Below are 22,702 nucleotides of genomic sequence, written 5' to 3' on the forward strand. Positions count from 1 at the left end.
GAGCTATATCTAAATCTGAACCGATTTCTTCCAATATCAATGGGTATCTATTCTGAGCCAAAACACATACTTGAGCCAAATTTGAAGTCGATTGGACTAAAACTGCGACCTAGACTTTGGTTACAAAAATGTGTTCACGGACAGATGGACTATATCGACTCAGGAGCCGACCCTGAGCATTTTTGCCAAACACACCATGTGCCTATCTCGTCTCCTTCTGGGTGTTGCAAACATATGCACTAACTTATAATACCCTGTTCCACAGTGTGGCGCAGGGTATAAAAAGGCCGATTAAACACGTATATAATTAAGTTTAAAGTTTTTATAGAAATAAAATTTTGACAAAATAAAATTTTGACAACATTTTCTATAGAAGTAAAATTTGGAGAAAAAATTTCTATAGAAATAAAATTTGGAAAAATTTTCTATAGAAATAAAGTTTTGACAAAATTTTCTATAGAAATGAAATTTTGACAAAATTTTCTATAGAAATAACATTTTGACAATGTTTTCCATAAAAATAAAATTTTGGTAGATGATTTTTGGCTCGAGTGGCAACCATGAATATGAACCGATATGGACCAATTTTTGTGTGATTGGGGTTCGGCTATATATAACTATAGGCCGATATGGACCAATTTTGGCATGGATATTAGCGGCCTTATACTAACACCACATTGCAAATTTCCACCGGATCGGATGAATTTTGCTCCTCCAAGAGGCTCCGGAGATCAAATCTGGGGAACGCTTTGTATGGGGACTATATATAATTATGGACCGATATGGACCGATTCTTGCGTGTTTGTTGGAGACGACATTCTAACACCATGTTCAAAATTTCAAACGGATCGGATGAATTTTGCTCCTCCAAGAGGCTCCGGAGGACAAATCTCGTAATCGATTTATATAGGGACTATATATAATTATGGACCGATATGGACCAATTTTTGCATGGTCATTAGAGAACATATACCAATACCATGTACCACATTTCAGCCGGATCGGATGAAATTTTCGTTTCTTAGAGGCTCCGCAAGCCAAATCGGGGGATCGGTTTATATGGGGTCTATATATAATTATGGATCGATGTGGACCAATTTTCGCATGGTTGTTAGAGATCATATACTTACACCATGTACCAAATTTCAGCCGGATCGGATGATTTCAACAGACGGACGGACGGACGGACATGCTCAGATCGACTCAGAATTTCACCACGACCCACGAATATATATACTTTATGGGGTCTTAGAGCAATATTTCGATGTGTTACAAACGGAATGACAAAGTTAATATACCCCCCATCCTATGGTGGAGGGTATAAAAAGAAAACGCATATAGCTCTTTAATTCTTTGTATTACGTATCAGCCACCTTGTACTTCTTATAATGGTTATATAGCCCGATTTGACTTTTTGGGATTCTAGACACCGCAATTTGCCTGAAATTCAAAATGTGGAGGTATTTTGGGTCCACACATCAGAACGTTGAATGTGGTTCGTATCGGTTCACGTTATTATATAGCACCCATATAGCCCGATCTTTTGAGTTCAGAAACAAGTGTGAGGAACATGGTGTTTATCGGTCCATGTTTCATTATGGGCCCCATATAGCCCAATCTACTAATTCTTTGGCTTCTAGAAACGGCAATTTTTATCCGATTTGCTTGAAAGTATTTTAGGTTCAAACATAAGTATGCCAAAGATGCTGTCCATGTTTTGGTATTTCCCTCATATTGAATTTCATAATCTAGAGGTATTTCGGGTGCGAATCTTATGTGACCTCCAACATCGTTTGCGTAGAAAATTCTTCTAAGACTGTCATCCACAATCGAATTATTTGGGTTGCTCCATGAGGCACCAGAAGTAAAATTTGGTGACCGGTTTATATGGATTTATAATTGGTTTATAATTATGAACCGATATGGACCAATTTTAGCATGATTAGCAGATATACTGACTGACCTGATCGTATGAAATTTGCTTCTTCAAGTGACTCCGCAAGCCATACGTGGGGCCAGGGATCCGGAGCGGAGCGGAGCGGAGCGGAGCGTGGAGCGGAGCGTGGAGCGGAGCGTGGAGCGGAGCGTGGAGCGGAGCGGAGCAAGCCCTTTTTTAGCCGGAGCGGGAGCGGAGCGGGAGCGGCATTTCTAAAATCCGGAGCGGAGCGGGAGCGGAGCGGTTTCCAAATGAAAAACCGCTCCGCTCCGAATAATATATTACTTGAATGAAATGTGTAACTTTGAAATTACACTGTGTAGGTAATTTCAAATTTAGCTAGTACTTAGCGTAGTGTGAGCAAACGTTTAAAATGTACGATATGTATTTTTGTACGTACGTACATTGGGGAAAACACAACGTGTTTTTTTAGTAATTGTTTTCAAAAACGGCAAATGTCAAAATATATCTCTAGTATGTGTTGTAAAAGTAACAACAGTACTTTCGATCAATTTCATCCCGTATTACTACAAAGATGTTTGTAATGAACGTCAAATAAATGCAATTAAACGATCTTATTTATATTTATTTTTTTTGTTTTCTACACTGAAAAAAATATTGTCGTGAAGTCAAAGATTCCATGTCCTTAGAATAAGAATGCAAATTTTGTTTAACATGGAAGACGCATTTCTCTAAAATAACGTTTTTTTTCTTGTCCAAAAGGCAATAAACTTTTGAATGAAGTTGTAATGTCCTTATAATTAAGTGATTTTACTTAAAAATGTGTATCATAACATGAAAGATAAAATTTTTGAAGTAAGGTCAACGTGACTTTAATAATTAAGAAAAATTCTTTAAAATTAATAAAATTGTCTTTAAATTTGTTTCCTTTTTGCATCTTGCCTACAAAGCAAAAAATCGTTAAAAATAAGACATGTTTTTCAACACTTTATTTTAAAGACGCTTTTTACTTGAAACAAAGCATAATTTCTACTGGAAGTCGAGTCTTAATATGGAAAAAAAATAACTCGTTAACTCGCTTTTAAAGGATTTTGATAACAACTGACGAAAAAAATCTAAAAAAATGAAAAATTAACATTTGTTTCCTAGAAGCAAGTACATAACCCCCAAATTTAAAAGAGAATTACGTCTTTAAAGTATCCTTACTGTTAAAGTAAAGACAAAATCTTTGGAACCGGGCATGCTTTTTTTCAGTGTAAGGACATTCATATTGCTTTACTATTGTACTATATCCTAGCATTCTCTTGTTTCTGATATTAGTTCTCGAAAATTTTATTAAAATTATGGATAGTTTAAATTTTGGTTGAAAAATGTGCGCATATACATTTATTATACAATAAAGGGGAAAAAAGCGAAATTAGGTAACACTAGATCTGAGTAAGAATATTCGTAGGTATACCACGGACTGATGTCGATGGAGGTTGTTGCAAACATAAACATACACACACACACATTACAAATATAACAAAACCTCTTCTCTACGTATGTTGCAAAACAAAAACAAGTAAGGAAAGTCTAAAGTCGGGCGGGGCCGACTATATTATACCCTGCACCACTTTGTAGATCTAAAGTTTCGATACCATATCACATCCGTCAAATGTGTTGGGGGCTATATATAAAGGTTTGTCCCAAATACATACATTTAAATATCACTCGATTTGGACAGAATTTGATAGACTTCTACAAAATCTATAGACTCAAAATTTAAGTCGTCTAATGCACTAGGGTGGAACACAATGTTAGTAAAAAAATATGGGAAACATTTAAATCTGAAGCAATTTTAAGGAAACTTCGCAAAAGTTTATTTATGATTTATCGCTCGATATATATGTATTAGAAGTTTAGGAAAATTAGAGTCATTTTTACAACTTTTCGACTAAGCAGTGGCGATTTTACAAGGAAAATGTTGGCCTCTGTGGGCAAATGAGTGTAAATCGGGCGAAAGCTATATATGGGAGCTATATCTAAATCTGAACCGATTTGGCTGATATTTTTCAAGTTTTTCGAGACTCATAAAATATTCGGATGTACGGAATTTGAGGAAGATCGGTTGATATACACGCCAATTATGACCAAATCGGTGAAAAATATATATGGCAGCTATATCTAAATCTGAACCGATTTTTTCCAAAATCAATAGGGATCGTCTTTGAGCCGAAACAGGACCCTATACCAAATTTTAGGACAATCGGACTAAAACTGCGAGCTGTACTTTGCACACAAAAATACATCAACAGACAGACAGACGGACAGACAGACGGACATCACTAAATCGACTCAGAATTTAATTCTAGACGATCGGTATACTAAGCGATGGGTCTCAGACTTTTCCTTCTTGGCGTTACATACAAATGCACAAACTTATTATACCCTGTACCACAGTAGTGGTGAAGGGTATAAAAACTTTCGGAGAGTAGTTACTTCTACTCTGTGTATAGACTTTCAATTCCAATCAGCGTTGCCGTTTTGGTCCGATCGGACCAAAATTGGTCCAAAAGATTTCTAATTTTTAAATTTGGTCCGATGGTCAGACCAAACAGAATTTGGTCCATTTTGGTCCATTTTCATAAATTTGGTTTTTATCACATATTAAATAGTAGATGGTGCACCGCAAAGAATATTGTCGGGAGGCCAAATAGTTCACCTGCTTAAAATACGAATTTTGCTTAGAATAGAAGACGTACTTCTCTGAAAAAAGTTTTTCCTCGTCTAAAAGTCTCTAAACTTTTCAATGAAGTCTGTTTATCCTTATAGCTAAGTGATTCGACATAAAAATGTGTATCCTAACATGAATGCAAATTTCGTTTTAATGAAGTCAAAATGGATTTAATATTTCTGAAAAAATCTTCAAAATTAATAAAATGTTTCAACACATTGTTTTAAAGTCATTATACCCTAAACCACATAGTGGTTAGGGTATAATAAGTTTGATCTGAAAAAAAAAAAATGTGCCTACAAGAAATATTGATTTTAGACCCCATAAAATATATACCGATCGACTCAGAATCACCTCCTGAGTCGATCTAGCGCTTGGTGTCCGTCCGTCCATCCGTCCGTCTGTCCATGTATTTGTTGTTCACAGGATTTCGGTCGCAATTATTAACCGATTTTGATGAAATTTGGTACAGGGAGTTTTTTTTGGGCACAAGGACGAACGTTATTGAATTTGGAAGAAATCGGATCAAATTTAGATATAGCTCCCATATATATGTATTGCCCGATTTCGACAAATGGGGTCACGTTGCACTTTTTTACTAACCGATCGTCGTCAAATTTAGCACAAAATAATCTTCTGTATCACCCTTTAAGTCTGAAAATTTCATCGAAATCGGTTCAGATTTAGATATAGGTTCCATATATATGTATCGCCCGATTTTGCCAAATTAGGTCATAAAACCCTTATTTATCAACCGATCTTACTCAAAGTTGGCGAAATGTAATCTTCTATAGCACTAACTATATGTGCAAAAAATCATCGAAATCGGTTCAGATTTAACTATAGCTCCCATATATGTACCGCCCGATTTTTCTAAATAAAATAAAACTCAATTGAACAAATAATACAATGTTTGTACTATAATTTTCTCGAAGAGGAGCGGAGCGGAGCGTGGAGCGGAGCGGAGCGATTTTTTTTTCTCGGAGCGGAGCGTGGAGCGGAGCGGTTTTTTTTTCTCCGGAGCGGGAGCGGAGCGGAGCGAAAAAAATGGACCGCTCCGGATCCCTGCGTGGGGCTCGGTTTATATGGGTGCTAAATATAAATATGGACTAATATTTTAATGGTTGCTAGAGGGCTTAGACTAACAAATTTCGACGGGATCGGGTGAAATTTACTCCTTCTAGTGAAATCTTACATTTTCAATATACGAAATGGTCAAATAGTAGTAAACATATACTGCTGTGATTATTTATGACACTGTACCACTTTTAATTTCACAACAAAAAAATTACAATAAGAAGCTATTGTGAATCAAAAAAGAAATGGCAAAATGCAATCTGGCAACACCTACGCGACTTGCACTGTTGAGATGTTCTGGATAGAACACCAGTGCAACGATGTTCGGGATAGCTCATAAAAATGTTGCATCCAGTACTAACAGACAACAGACCCAATAACTACTTGTACTAAGTTTCAAGACGATAGCTTATTTCGTTCGGAAGTTAGATTGATTTCAACAGACGGACGGTCATTGCTAGATCGACACAGAATTGGTCTGAGACCAATATTTCTACGAGTATGTGCTACAAACGGTATGACAAAGTTTGTATACCCCCCATCCTATGGTGGAGGGTATTTTCTAGTTTTATAGATACACCAGTACGAACGTGGTAACACTTCGTGTCGCCTACCCCTGATGTCACTTGTGACTATTTAATGAATAAAACAAAATGCATATTGGTTGCAAATGGCTCCATTGCTCGATTTCCCACAGATCGTTCGACAATTATCATTGTAATTGAAAGCAGTGTCCATTGTTCAATGCCATCATTAAATTTATGAATGATACCGCCATCTATTATTAAATAAAAACAATGACAATAGACAACAGCAACAACTATCGAGAATAGTAATAATAATAATAATAATAATAATAATGTTGAGAGAAAATCGGTTTGCGATAAATTGCTCGATTTAAAATAATCACTCGTCACAATGTAAATTTGATTGGGGTTATTATTTTATCATTATCGTTGTAAATAATTCACCAACCAGTTTTGTTGTATATTTGCAGAATAACAACAACAATAGCAAAAATATTTTATCAATTGCGGTAGGCCATTAAGCTATTCATCCGCTCGTCCGTCCATCTGACTAAACTGGGGAGCTTTTTTTCTATGGCTTTTGCCATTGTTCCATTCCGTTAACGTGGAGAGCTATAGCCATCGAACTGTCTTCAAACTAATAACCATTTTAAATAGAGATAATGGAAAATGGAATCGTTACGCCTCAATGATATCACATGGCAAAATTATTTGCCTGCCTTGCATGAATATTCTTTTTTTTTCTTCAGGTAATTACCTCCCACAAAAAGCCATTTAAAAAATCAACTCTTTCCACTGTGAGGAGGTTAATTAATATCCTAGAAATTCGGTGTATAGAATTGCAGCCTTAGTGTGTGGGAACACAACCATACAGGGTTGGAAAATACAATTTTTAAGAAAGTACAAAAAAGGTATTTTTTGAGCGGAAAGGTACTTTTTACTAAATTTCAACAAAAATTTCACTGGAAGATTATTGTCAAAAGACTGAATTTTAAAGAAAATAAAATTTTGACAAAATTTTCTATATAAATAAAATTTTGCAAAAATTTTCTATAGAAATAAAATTTTGCAAAAAAATTTTATAGAAAAAAAATTTGCAAAATTTTTTCTATAGAAATAAAATTTTGCAAAAATTTCCTATAGAAATAAAATTTTTACAAAATTTTCAATTGAAATAAAATTTTGACAAAATTTTATATAAAAATAAAATTTTGCAAAAATTCTATATAAAAATAAAATTTTGACAACATTTTCTACCGAAATAAAAAATCGATAATATAGAATCTCATTCTTTTTTCGACTAAAACATTCTTGAAGTTCAATAAAATCCTGTTTTTGACTATGTCTTTTATAAAATCGAGATTTTCTTCCCACATGAACATGTCTGTTTTGCCATATTTGTAAAAGACTATTATTAGTTGGTAAAGACTTTCTCAAAATATTAAAATATTTTATCAAAGCTATTGTACCATAAATCTGATATCGATTCAAAAATGTCTACACAAAAGGTACTAAATCATTCGCGGGGGTACTACGGTACTGACCGGGGTGAAAAAGTTTTGAAAAAGTACTATAGTACTGCATTTTCCATTAGTCGACCACTTGGTAACCATAAATCAATTCAATGATCATCGAAGGGCATATAACAGGTTGGCTGATAAGTCCCCGGTCTAACAATGAAAAACACATTTTTTTGTCAAAATTTTTTTTATTATTCAACATAGTTCCCTTCAAGAGCGATACAACGATTATAACGACCTTCCAATTTTTTGATACCATTTTGGTAGTACTCCTTCGGTTTTGCCTCAAAATAGGCCTCAGTTTTGGCAATCACCTCTTCATTGCAGCCAAATTTTTTCCCTCCGAGCATCCTTTTGAGGTCTGAGAACAAGAAAAAGTCGCTAGGGGCCAGATCTGGAGAATACGGTGGGTGGGGAAGCAATTCGAAGCCCAGTTCATGAATTTTTGCCATCGTTCTCAATGGCTTGTGGCACGGTGCGTTGTCTTGGTGGAACAACACTTTTTTCTTCTTCATATGGGGCCGTTTTGCCGCGATTTCGACCTTCAAACGCTCCAATAACGCCATATAATAGTCACTGTTGATGGTTTTTCCCTTCTCAAGATAATCGATAAAAAAATATTCCATGCGCATCCCAAAAAACAGAGGCCATTACTTTGCCAGCGGACTTTTGAGTCTTTCCACGCTTCGGAGACGGTTCACCGGTCGCTGTCCACTCAGCCGACTGTCGATTGGACTCAGGAGTGTAGTGATGGAGCCATGTTTCACCCATTGTCACATATCGACGGAAAAACTCGGGTTTATTACGAGTTAACAGCTGCAAACACCGCTCAGAATCATCAACACGTTGTTGTTTTTGGTCAAATGTGAGCACCCATTTTGCACAGAGCTTCCGCATATCCAAATATTGATGACTGATATGACCAACACGTTCCTTTGATATCTTTAAGGCCTCTGCTATCTCGATCAACTTCATTTTATGGTCATTCAAAATTATTTTGTGGATTTTTTTGATGTTTTCGTCGGTAACCACCTCTTTCGGGCGTCCACTGCCTTTACCGTCCTCCGTGCTCATTTCACCACGCTTGAATTTTGCATACCAATCAATTATTGTTGATTTCCCTAGGGCAGAGTCCGGAAACTCACCGTATTTTTCCCCTTCAGAAAACAGTATTTTATTAAAACACGAAATTCCTTTTTTCCATTTTTTTTTTTACAATAACAAAAGTTGCTACAAAAGACGCTCTATCTCACAAACTAATTGACTTACAGACGTTAAATTTTGACACGAATCATTTGAAGGCTGGTACTGTATAAAAATAATATGCATTTAATTCTAGCGACGCCATCTATGTGTCAGACCGGGGACTTATCAGCCATATATATATTTTTCGCCCGATTTGCACTTATATGCACGCGAAGAAAAAAAACGTTTGGAAAACGTGTACCGAAAACGTTTTTCTTTTGTTAGAGTTTTTTGAATTGCTTCGAAAATTTTAAACTTTTATCACCAAAAAAATTCGTTTGTTACAAATTTTTTATTTTTTCAACAAAAAAAGTTATTTTTGAAACAACAACACAGTCCATTTCGTTTATATCAAACACTGTTCTTTTCTGACTTTAGGTATTTAATAAGACACATTTTACAGTTCAAAATTTAATATACTACAATGTAATGTTGAACATTTTTTCGGAATCTTCCGAACATATCTGGAATATGTGTAAAAAAAAAATAAAACAAAAAAAACGTTGGCCGAAGCAGGGGTCGAACCCACGACCCTTGGCATGCAAGTCGGACGTAGCAACCACTGCTCCACGGTGCCAAACTAAGTGTTTGTTTCTGTTAAATAAACTTTGTTTATTCGGTTCGTGGGCGCCGAAAGCTATGCTATATAAATATAACTTATATGGATATTTAACTATTGATGACCATAACAGGTACATAGCTTAGTGGTTAGTGTGTTGGCTTACAAAGTGCATGGAAAGGTAAGAAAAATTTAAAAAATTTATAAAATCGTATAATTTCTTCTACATTGTTGGTATTACAGGAAAAGGTGTTAAGAACTAAAAAACGTCGTGGATGTGAGAAAGATGTGAGGGAAAATGCAATTAGCAAGAAAACTGTTGTTTATACCCTAAACCACATAGTGGTCAGGGTATAATAAGTTTGATCGGCCAAAAAATGTGCCTACCAGAAATATTGATTTTAGACCCCATAAAATATATACCGATCGACTCAGAATCACCTCCTGAGTCGATCTAGCGCTTGGTGTCCGTCCGCACGTCCGTCCGTCCGTCTGTCCATGTATTTGTTGTTCACAGGATTCCGGTCGCAATTATTAACCGATTTTGATGAAATTTGGTACAGGGAGTTTTTTGGGTAGAAGGACGAACGCTATTGAAATTGGAAGAAATCGGATCAAATTTAGATATAGCTCCCATATATATGTATCGCCCGATTTCGACAAATGGGGTCACGTTGCGCGCTTTTTCAAACGGATCGTCACCAAATTTGGCAAAAGGTAATCTTTTGCATCGCCCTTCAAGTCTGCAAAATTTTAGCCAAATCGGTTCAGATTTAGATATAGCTCTCATATATATGTATAGCCCGATTTTCCCAAATTTGGCCACAAAACCTTTATTTATCAACCGATCTTACTCAAAGTTGGCTAAATATAATTTTCTATAGCACTAACTATATGTGCAAAAAATCATCGAAATCGGTTCAGATTTAGCTATAGCTCCCATATATATGTACCGCCCGATTTTTCTAAATTTGGCCATAAAACCCTTATTTATCAACCGATCTTGCCCAAATTTGGCTAAATGTAGTCTTCTATAGCACTATCTATATGTGCAAAAAATCGTCGAAATCGGGTCAGATTTAGATATAGCTCCCATATATATGTATAGCCCGATTTTCCCAAATTTGGCCATAGAACTCTTATTTATTAACCGATCTTACTAAAAGTTGGCTAGATCCAATCCTCTATAGTACTAACTATATGTGCAAAATTTCATCGAAATCGGTTCAAATTTAGATATAGCTTCCATATATGTATCGCCCGATTTTGAAAAATTCGCCCTTATAACCTTATGATTGACCATACAGGCCTCATTTCGTAACTGATCTTACTCAAATCTTGCACAAGGTAACCTTTTGTGGTATTAATCAAACCCGCAAAATATTATGCAAATTGGTTCAGATTTGGATATAGCTTCCATATATATGGATCGCTCGATTTTCCCAAATTTGGCCATAGTACTCTTATTTATTAACCAATGTTACTCAAATTTCAAATTTTGATGTACTAGCCCTTCGTACTTATACGTACTTGTAGCTCTTACATAAGAATATTGCTCGATTTTTACAAATTTGTATTTATTACCCACATTAACTGAGCGATTTTCTCTTTTATAATATTGGGCTCAATATTAGTGGCATACTAACTCCGTAGGTGCAATATCAACACAGCCAGTGTTGCTAGAATTAGGGGAAATTCCCTATATGTAGGGCTTTTCTAATATTTCGCGTCTTGTAGGGACGTAGGGCCACAATGTAGGACATTTTCATTCAACACAATTTGTAATAATTTTTACATTTTGGTGGCTCTAGAGGTGGAAATTAGAAGCCGGCAAGGCTTGATCTTTAACAATGTGTGGTAAACTTTATTCCTGTAGAGATTTTTGTCAACATTTTATTTCTATAGAACATTTTGTCAAAATTGTATTTCTATACAAATTTTTTTTTTCAAAATATTATTTCTATAAAAAAATTTCTCAAAATGTTATTTCTGTGGAATTTTTTCCCAAAATTTTATTTCTATAGAATTTATTGTCAAAATTTTATTTCTATAGAAAATTTTCTCATAAAATACACGGATGAAAAAGACTGTTTTTCATATGTTTGGCTATAAACATTATATGTTTGGAACACAAATTTTTAAACACAATATTTTTGAGTGCAAGCATATAATGTTCATAAACTAGCATAACATGTTTGGGACATATATGTTAATATGTTAGAACATATTATGTTTGGGACATAAAATGTTTGTAAATATAATATGCTTGGATGCAAACATATATTAATTTAGAAATAGCCTATAAACATATATGTGTTTAGTAGCTTGGAGCGCTATTTAACAGGGAGCGATATTGAATTAAGTTGGTGGTTGTTGCTTGTTATTACAAAATTAATATTTTATTTTTCCTTGGGCAATTGATCAGCTACTTCTTTGATCCTTACAAACTGTGTGGTCCGCTGTTCGAATCCCCGTCCGGCAAAAGGTAAAATTAAAATAAAAAAAATCATACAATTGAATAATTTCTTCTACAATGTTTGTATTACAGAAAAAGGTGCTAAGAACTAAAAAATCTCGTGGAAGTGAGAAAGATGTGGGGGAATATACAATTGGGCAGAAACAAAATTTTGAGCATTCAGGTCGAAGACCTATGTTGTCAGCACCTATATTACCTGTTTATTTTCATAATTCATTATGATTGTAAATATATAAATAAATAAATAAATAAAATTTTGAGCACAATATTGTTTGGGAGAATTTTTTTAAGCATATAATATTTTTGGGTGCAAAATGCTTCCAAACATATTATATGTTCACATAATAACATATTGTTTTTTGGAAGACAACATTATTGAATTTGGATGCAAAAATACAAAATGTTTGGAACTTAGACTACCCAAACATATATTGTTTAGACCAATATGCTTTCAAACATATTATATATTGGAAGAGATCAAACATATAAATGTTTGGGCAATACCCAAAAATGTATATGCTTGAAGCAAAATATGTTTGGGAGTATATGTTACAGAAGCGATTTTTTGTGAGCGTGTAGAAACTTTTTCCAAAATTTTATTTTTATAGAAATTTAACAAGAAAGATTACTAATTTGGGTAGAATTCTACCAACTGTGGCAACCGTGGTGGTAATACAAATTTATATTCTAAGTTATATACGTTGCATATTCATGTTTTGAGATAATAAAATACTTAGAACCATTTTTGTTTGGTAAATTTTTTTAAATTTAACGAAAAATATAGTAGGGAAAATTGTTTTGGAATGTATGGGAAAGTAGGGAACTTTTTTTGTCCTTGTAGGGTAAACCGAACATTTTCCGTGGCAACATTGACTATGAGCTATAGTCAGATTGACACAAAGCACCCATAGACATATACCCCTTAATTTTCTTAAATATGCAACTGCGGTTTATCTCCCAGACCTATATCAATGTTACCCCACAAATGCTTACGATTACTAATTCTGTAATGGTGGTTTAGGGTATGATATAGTCGGCCCCGCCCGACTTTCTACTTTCTATTTCTATTTACTTGTATTCTGTTATTTTATATTTCTGTAGAAATATATTTTTTCCATTTAAACAAAAATTTGAAAATTCTAGTTTTTTTTTGAGTTTGTCTTTATGAAATTGCGTGTGGCCTCAAAAGCCAGAGTTTTGCCGTCATTTGCTTCAAATTTTGCACGAGAGGTACGTTTAAGGTATCGTTATGTGTGCCAAATTTGGTTAAAATTGGGTAAGATTTAGATATAGCTCCCATATATATCTTTCCTCCGATGTGGACTGATATGGCCTCAAAAGCCATGACTTGCTTCAAATTTTGCACAAGGAGTACGTTTAACAGAATCGGTAAGTGTGCCAAATTTGGTTGAATTTGGTTCAGATTTAGATATTGCTCCTACATAATATCTCTCGCCCGATTTACACTCATTTACGTGAAATTTTGCAGAGATAGCAGAATTATTATTCTAACTATGCATGTCAAATTTAGTCAAAATCGGTTCAGATTATATATAGCTCCCATATATATGTTACGTACACCAGAGTTGGGGAATTATGGTAGACTATTTCATATTTTAGACCCATTTTCAATAGGATTTTCCTCCAATTGACTAGATGGTTTCCACAGAGAATATATTTAATATGATATTTAAGTGCGTCAAGTTTGATCTAATTTGGTTCAGATTTAGATAAAGCCTCCATATATTCGTTCTTCCGGTTTATACAAATATGGCCAAAATTCCAACACTTTACACAAAATTCTGTGATGATTTCCCCATATCTTATGTTAGTCATATCCTACACACTGTAATTCCAAACTTTCCTAAACTAAATAAGGTCGCCAAATTATATATCACAACCCACACTTGGCCACATATCTTGGCGAGATTTAACCAATATCCTTGTAAAATCGTCACTGCTGAATAGCAAAAATAGTAAATATTACTCAAATTGTCCTATATCTCGAATACATAAGTATGGCAAAAAATTTGGCTTCCTTAATTTTGGGCCACTATATTTAAACAATAATGAAGACAAACTTCTTTCAAATAACAAAAAAAAAAGAATTAGTACAGTGAAAATATTAACTTTTCCATGAACCACACTGTGGAACATGGTATTATAAGTTGGTGCATATGTTATGTTAGCAACACCCAGAAATAGATGAGATAGACATATTCTGTCTTTGGCAATAATGCTCATGACCGACCCTCTGTGTCGATCTAGCCAGGTCCGTCTGTCTGTGAACACATTTTTATAATCAAAACCTTGGTCCCACTTTTAGTCCAAGAGACTTCAAATTTGGCATTAGCATATATTTTGGGTGAAAATAGAATATTGATTTTGGAAGATATCGGTTCGGATTTAGATATAGCTCCCATATATGACAGATGCCAGAGTTTTATCCTGATTTATGTGAAAATTTTCTCTTCTGGTCGCATTAAAAATTTATAAACAGATTTATTTAAAAAATTAAAAAAAGAATAGCCTATTTGTCTGAACAAATTTTGAAAATATATATGTATGCTTGAAGCAGAATATGTTTGGGAGCATATGTTATAGAGGCGAAAACTAGCAAACCTGGAAACTTTAACTCAGGCAGGTTGCATATGTTTCTCGAAAAATCTGCATCATAATCCTAATATAAGAATATACTAATTTTATTTCGAATCCTAATCTGAAAAACAAGAAAGTGACAAGTCCACTCCTTCACATAATTCTCATCTAATTCCTCTAGTCAGTCCTTTAGTTTGGATGTTTTCATCCGTAAAAAAAAACATGGGCATATATTTTGTATAATTTTATCATTATAACTATAGCATACATTCTTCGATATTAATAAAATAATTACATAAAATGTTACATGATCGCAAATTTAAATTAATATACGTCAAAGGCGAACATGTATTTAATAACAAAATTATATGTTTCCATTACAGATCTCAATGCGAATGATGTTCAAGGAACACATTTGAGTGATACAAAATTCATTACAAAAATCCCAACAGACACTTATTCCCCTCCCCCTCCCTCAATCGGAGAAGAATTAACATCTTCGCAGATGTTGGAACTACACAGGATCGTAGTGAAGGTCTTTTGTTAATGACAAGGCGGCCTCTATAATGATCAAGATGGAAGATACGAGGTTTGCCTTTTATATTTGTCGAAGCACTTTTGCCCCCCTGAATGAGGTATCTCAAAATTTTATTTCTATACAAACTACAATTGCATCAAAAATTATTTATATACAAAATTTTATTTCTATACAAAATTTTATTTTTATATTTTTTTATAGAAAATTTTTCACAATTTTATTTCTAAAGAACATTCTTCAAAATTATATTTCTATAGAAAATTTTCTCAAAATTTTATTTCTATAGAAAATTTTCTCAAAATTTTATTTCTTTAGAAAATTTTCCCAAGATTTCATTTCTATACAAAATTTTGTCAAAATTTTATTTCTATAGAAAATTTTGTTAAAATTTAACTTCTATAGAAAATTTTGTCAAAATTTTACTTTCATAGAAAATTTTCTCAAAATTTTATGTCTATAGAAAATTTTCTCAAAATTTCTATAGAAAATTTTGTCACAATTTTATTTATATAGAAAATTTTATTTCTATACAAAATTTTGTCAATTTTTTTTTTTTGTCAAAATTTTATTTTATTTTTATTTCTACAGAAATAAAATTTTCTCAAAATTTTATTTCTATAGAACATTTTCTCAAATTTTTATTTCTATATAAAATTTTCTCAAAATTTTATTTCTATAGAAAATTTTCTCAAAATTTTATTTCTATAGAAAATTTAGTCAAAAATTTTATTTCTTTAAAAAATTTTCTCAAATTTTTATTTCTATAAAAAATTTTGTCAAAATATAATTTTTATAGAAAATTTGTTGAAAATTTTCTCAAAATGTTATTGCAATAGAAATTTTTTTCAAAATTTTCTTTCTATAGAAAATTTTCTCAAAATTATATTTCTATACAAAATTTTTTTAAAATTTTATTTCTATAGAAAATTTTGTCAAAATTTTATTTTATAGAAAATTTTTCAAAATTTTATTTCTATAGAAAATTTTTCAAAATTATATTTCTATAGAAAATTTTGTAGAAATATTATTTCTGTAGAAAATTTTGTCAAAATTTTATTTCTTTAGAAAATTTTTCCAAGATTTTATTCCTATGGAAAATTTTCCCAAGATTTTATTTCTATAGAAAATTTTGTTAAAATTTAACTTCTATAGAAAATTTTGTCAAAATTTTACTTTCATAGAAACTTTTCTCAAAATTTTATGTCTATAGAAAATTTTCTCAAAATTTCTATAGAAAATTTTGTCACAATTTTATTTCTATACAAAATTTGTCAAAATTTTATTTATATAGAAAATTTTGTAAAAATTTTATTTCTATACAAAACTTTTTGTCCAAATATTATTTCTATAGAAAATTATCTCAAAATTTTATTTCTATAGAAATTTTTTTCAAAATTGTATTTCTATAAAAAATTTTATAGAAAATTTTGTCAAAATTTTATTTCTATAGAAAATTTTGTCAACATTTTATTTCTATAGAAAACTTTTTCAAAGTTTTGTTTCTATAGAAACATTTTTAGTCTATAAACAATTTTCTCAAAATAATATTTCTATAGACAATTTTGTCAAAATTTAATTTCTATAGAAAATTTTGTCAAAATTTAATTTCTATAGAAAATTTTATCAAAATTTAATTTCTATAGCAAAGGTTGTCAAAATTTTATTTCTATAGAAAACTTTGTCAAAATTTTATTTCCATAGAAAATTTTGTAAAAATTTTATTTCTATCGAAATTTTTCTGAAAATTTGATTTTATAGGTAATTGTGTCAAAATTTTATTTCTATAGAAAATTTTCTAAAAATTTTATTTCTATAGAAAATTTTATCAAAATTTTATTTCTATAGAAAATTTTATTTTATAGGTAATTTTCCTAAAATTTAATTTCTATAGAACATTCCCTACGGGAAATTGGTGCAAATTGCCACTGACGGACCTATCACAGAACTGGTACCGATGATCTAGTTTGTCGCTGTTAACTAGTGATAATTTAATGATTTCCATACTCGCTAAATATAAAAATCTTATTGGATCTACACATTTAGAGAAGTAGAATTACCAGAATAAATTATTGTTCAACATTTTTCAAAAGTTTTTCATTTCTGGTGTGATTCGGATAACCAAACTGAAACAGATTTCTAAGAGTTTGTCCGAGACTGGTTCATGAGAACCTGTCTATGGAGTGCTACTACTAAAATGCCCCAGGACGTGTCCTTAGGAATGAGTCCAAGGCGTGTCCTAAAGTGTAAATTTAACCCGTCAATGACAAACACATGTTAAAGTGACCGGTCCCTTCCATACGTCTTGACCAGAACTAGGACTGGTCCATGCACACCAGGGACTAGTCCTGTACCAGTCCCGTGTTTGATCCATTTCCCGTAGGGTTGTGTCAAAATTTTATTTTATGTGTAATTTTCTCAAAAAAAAATTTTTTCTATAGAAAATTTTATTAAAATTTTATTTCTATAGAAAATTTTGTCAAAATTGTATTTCTATAAACAATTTTGTCCAAATTTTATTTATATAAAAAAATTTGCCCAAATTTTATTTCTATGGGAAATTTTTGCCAAAATTTTATTTCTATAAAAAATGTTGTCAAAATTTTATTTCTATAAAAAATTTTGCCAAAATTGTATTTCTATAAAAAATTTTGTCCAAATTTTATTTTTATGGAAAATTTTGTCCAAATTTTATTTTTATGGAAAATTTTTGACAAAATTTTATTTCTTTAGAAAATTTTCTCAAAATTTTATTTCTATAGAAAATTTTGTCAAAATGTTCATCGGTGGATTATCCCCTCTCAGTAATGCTGGTGACATTACACCACAGTGTTTCCCTGAACATTGCTTGTCTCGACTCTATCTAAACGGCGAACTTTCTTTAAATCCTTAACACGTTTTCAAGGCCCTTCCATATCTGGCCTCTGGATATGTGTGCTACTAATTGTTTGTAAGACGATGGAATGAATAACCAACGCCTTGAGGTGTTGATGACTTTGCACACAAACCAATGATGAAGACGTTATCTGGAAATGATGCTGGATTACAGCTTCTTCGCAGGAGTTAAATGAATATTCACTCATACAAGCTGAGTGTTTGGTTAATCTGTGGCCAGTCACTTTCCATTCCACAAACACACACACACTCTGATCTTACCTCTTGGGGCCATAAAGAGGTCCTATATTCTCGCGTTTGTTACGGCGCGTTAAGAACTGAAGGCGCGAAATTAATGAATCATTCACACCTGCATGACGGATTGCATGCATTCATTATCGTTGTTGTTGTTGGCGTTACCTTAGTCGCAACACCGCTGCCCGATTTTAATTTCAGACTCTTCCTTACCCACAAAAAACAACAACAACAAAAAAACTTTGCCGCACCACTTTGAGAAAGGGCATCATGCCATGCAATCCCATATGGAATCAACTCTCATGTGTGATTGTTTTAAACATTGTTGGGTTTTTGGTTGTTCCATGCCCAATGTCTAAATGGATGTCTGTGATTCTCTCTACTCAGCAGATTGCCTAGCTTGCTAGTAAGGTTGGATCAGCCCGTCTTTCTGCCATGCTGTCAAGCTTGTTGGATGTCGTTCTGTGCGTCTGTCTGTGTGTGTGTGTGAAGGAGTTACCTCCTCCCTAATTTATTTAGTTGATGTGTATATTATGAGAATTGTTTTTAATTCCATTCCAAGCCGCAATTTTACGACTTTAGTTTATTATGACCATCGACCATACGAAGGAGAACAAATAAGTTATTATGGTCATGTTAAGTATCCACACGTAGAGAGTGGAGTCACAAAAATTTCAGAGGTTTTCACAACAAACCCTGTCCTTCCCCCCTCCCCCTTGAGAAAGCAGAAGAGTGAAAAATTACGCTGGGTTACAAGAAAGTTGTACAGTGCCTCAGGATGACTGATGACTTAAGTGTACCTGTATGCCATATATGGATCCACTATTTATTTAGTTTTGTTTTTCTTCAGTGTACGCATATGTAGGAGTGCAAGCTATAATTAATAAGTGTTTGGACTTCACCCATGGGGTTGATGTTGATCTCATTTTATTACCAAAAAACGCCGGACTAAAATGCATTAATAAGATTTGCATGCAATACCAACCATCACACGATGGGAAACTGCCCAGAAAACAACAATTGGAAGTTGTTTCATAAACATTTCTTCTTAAGAGCATCATGGGATCCTCTATCAATATTTTCCTCTACATATATATATATATATATATATATATATATATATATATATATATATATATATATATATATATATATATATATATATATATATATATATATATATATATATATATATATATATATATATATATATATATATATATATATATATATATTGCCCGATATGGACTTATATGGCCCCAGAAGCCAGAGTTTTACCCTAGGTTAGGTTAGGTGGCAGCCCGAAGTATCAGGCTCACTTAGACTGTTCAGTCCATTGTGATACCACATTGGTGAACTTCTCTCTTATCACTGAGTGCTGCCCGATTCGGTGTTAAGCTCAATGACAAGGGACCTCCTTTTTATAGCCGAGTCCGAACGGCGTTCCACATTGCAGTGAATCCACTTAGAGAAGCTTTGAAACCCTCAGAAATGTCACCAGCATTACTGAGGTGGGATAATCCACCGCTGAAAAACTTTTTAGTGTTCGGTGGAAGCAGGAATCGAACCCAAGACCTGGTGTATGCAAGACGGGCATGCTAACCATTGCACCACGGTGGCTCCCTTTTACCATAATTTGCTTAAAATTTTGCACAAGAAGAACAATTAGTACTATAGTCAAGTGTGCCAAATTTTATTGAAATCGGTTAAGATTTAGATATAGCTCCCACATATATCGTTCGCCCGATATGGACTAATACGGTCCCAGAAGCCAGAGTTTTACCCCAATTTGGGTGAAATTTTGTACTAGCAGTACAATTAGTAGTGTAGTCAAGTGTGCCAAATTTTATTGAAATCGGTTCAGATTTAGATATAGCTCCCATATATCGTTCGCCCGATTTACACTCATATGACCACAGTGGCCAATCTTTAACTCCAATTTAATAGAAATTTTGCACAGGGAGTAGAATTAGCATTATAGCTATGCGTGCCAAATTTGGTTGAAATCGGTTCAGATTTGGATATATCTCCCATATATAGCTTTCGCCCGATTTACACTCATATGACCACAGAGGCCAATTTTTTGCTCCGATTTAGTTGAAATTTTGCACAGGGAGTAGAATTAGCATTGTTGCTATACGTGCCAAATTTGGTTGAAATCGGTTCAGATTTAGATATAGCTCCCATATATATCTTTTTCTGATTTCGACAAAAATGGTCAAAACACCAACATTTTCCTTGTAAAATCGCCACTGCTTAGCAGGGCTGCCAATAAAATTTCAAGAGAAATCGTCACTTTTTTTCGATAAAAATCGTCAAAAAATCGGCAATATAAATAATATAAAAATTGAACATATTTTTTTGGAAAAAAAAAAAAAACAAAATAAAAGTATTTATTTCACATACAAAACAGAAAATTAATGTACACAACTATGCATTTCAATTAAATAAAATATAAAGAAATCAGTTTTGTATGCAAATAACATAAAAATAATTTTCTAGTTAAACAAAAATATTTAGTAATTTTTGTATAAAAAATCTATTTTTCTAAAATATTGTTATTAATTGAGTAACATTTTTATTCAAAAATTAAATATTTTGAAACTCAAGAAAAAGTTCCGTGTTTTCAAAAATAGGTGATTTTTTATGGTGTTTCCGATAGATATGTCTATATGTGGTTATTTGTTTATACTGTACTTGAATTTTATCATAATTAGTAAAAGTTTCTTTTGCACATTCTGAGTAAATCAATTTTGGTATTAAAACAACTTGAGTTATTTCGTTTTAGGTTATTTTTGGAACTGGATATTCCTTCCAATTAATTATTCTCCAGCTATCATCTAATTTTAGTTTTTTGCTTAAAATTTTCTACGTTTGCTTTGGAGTGTGGAAGAATCATGATTATTTGTACGAATTTTGACAAAACTCGAAAAGCCAAAGTACTCCATGTTTTGTTTCCGAATTTTCCCCCAAGATTTTCAAATTCATTTTAATATTTTAAAAAATTTATTCAAAATGTAAAAACTTTAACTCCCTAAACTATGTTTCTAATGAACGAAGTTAATATCGTTAAAATCGGAATTGTCCATTTTGTGAGTAAAAAATCGTCACAATGCCGATAAATCGGCAAAATTGGCAGCCCTGCTGCTTAGTCGTTAAGTTGTACAAATGACTCTAATTTTCCTAAACTTCTAATACACAGAAAAAAATATCACCAAAATATTTCCAATTAAAAAGTTAATTGAAGTTGAAAATTTTTTCAATTAATAAATTAATTGATACAATTAACTTTTTAATCATGATAGAAACATTACGTTAATTAAGTCAATGATTGAAAATTTTAAAATTTGTAATTAAAAAATTAATTGATACAATTAACTTTTTAATCTAATTTCGAAGACTAATTAAAAATGTATTTCAAACAATCATTTGTTAATCCAAATAAAAACTCTAAGCCAATTCAGAAAGTAATTAAAAATAGTTACCTTTTTTACTTAATAAATTAATTGAGTTTTGCAATCAACATCAATTAAATTTTTGATTGAATCAATTAAAAAATTAATTGAAATTTGCTGAAAAAATCAATTAATTTGTTAATCAAGAATTTTTTCTATGCCCAATTAAAACTGTGATTGATACTATCATTTTCGTGATTGAAGACATTTCAATTAAAAAATTAATTGGATCAATTAATTTGGTGATTGAATCAGAAAAAAATTTTTTTGTGTGTACATATATATCGAGCGATAAATCATAAATAAACTTTTGCAAAGTTTCCTTAAAATTGCTTCAGACTTAAATATTTCCCATATTTATACCCTTCACCACTACTGTGGTACAGGGTATAATAAGTTTGTGCATTTGTATGTAACGCCAAGAAGGAAAAGTCTGAGACCCATCGTTAAGAATACCGATCGTCTTAGAATTAAATTCTGAGTCGATTTAGCGATGTCCGTCTGTCTGTCTGTCCGTCCGTCGGTCTGTTCATGGATTTTTGTGCGCAAAGTACAGGTCACAGTTTAAGTGCGATCGTCCTCAAATTTGGCACAGGATCGTTTTGGGGAACAAAGACGATCGCTATTGATTTTGGAAAAAATCGGTTCTCCATTAAAAGTATTGGTATCTGGAAATACAAACCTTTATATAGATCCCAGCAAATTTGAAGTAGTTGAGATGGTAACACAAATGTTTGTGTACATAGTGGTGAAGGGTATAATATAGTCGTCCCCGCCCGACTTTAGACTTTACTTACTTGTTATACCCTGCGCCACACTGTGGAACAGGGTGTTATAAGTTAGTGCATATGTTTGTAACACCCAGAAGGAGACGAGATAGACACATGGTGTCTTTGGCAATAATGCTCAGGGTGGGTCCCTGAGTCGATATAACCATGTCCGTCTGTCCGTCCGTCTGTCTGTGAACA

Source organism: Haematobia irritans, chromosome 3 (assembly GCF_050003625.1).
Source record: "Haematobia irritans isolate KBUSLIRL chromosome 3, ASM5000362v1, whole genome shotgun sequence".
NCBI classification, from domain to species: domain Eukaryota; kingdom Metazoa; phylum Arthropoda; class Insecta; order Diptera; family Muscidae; genus Haematobia; species Haematobia irritans.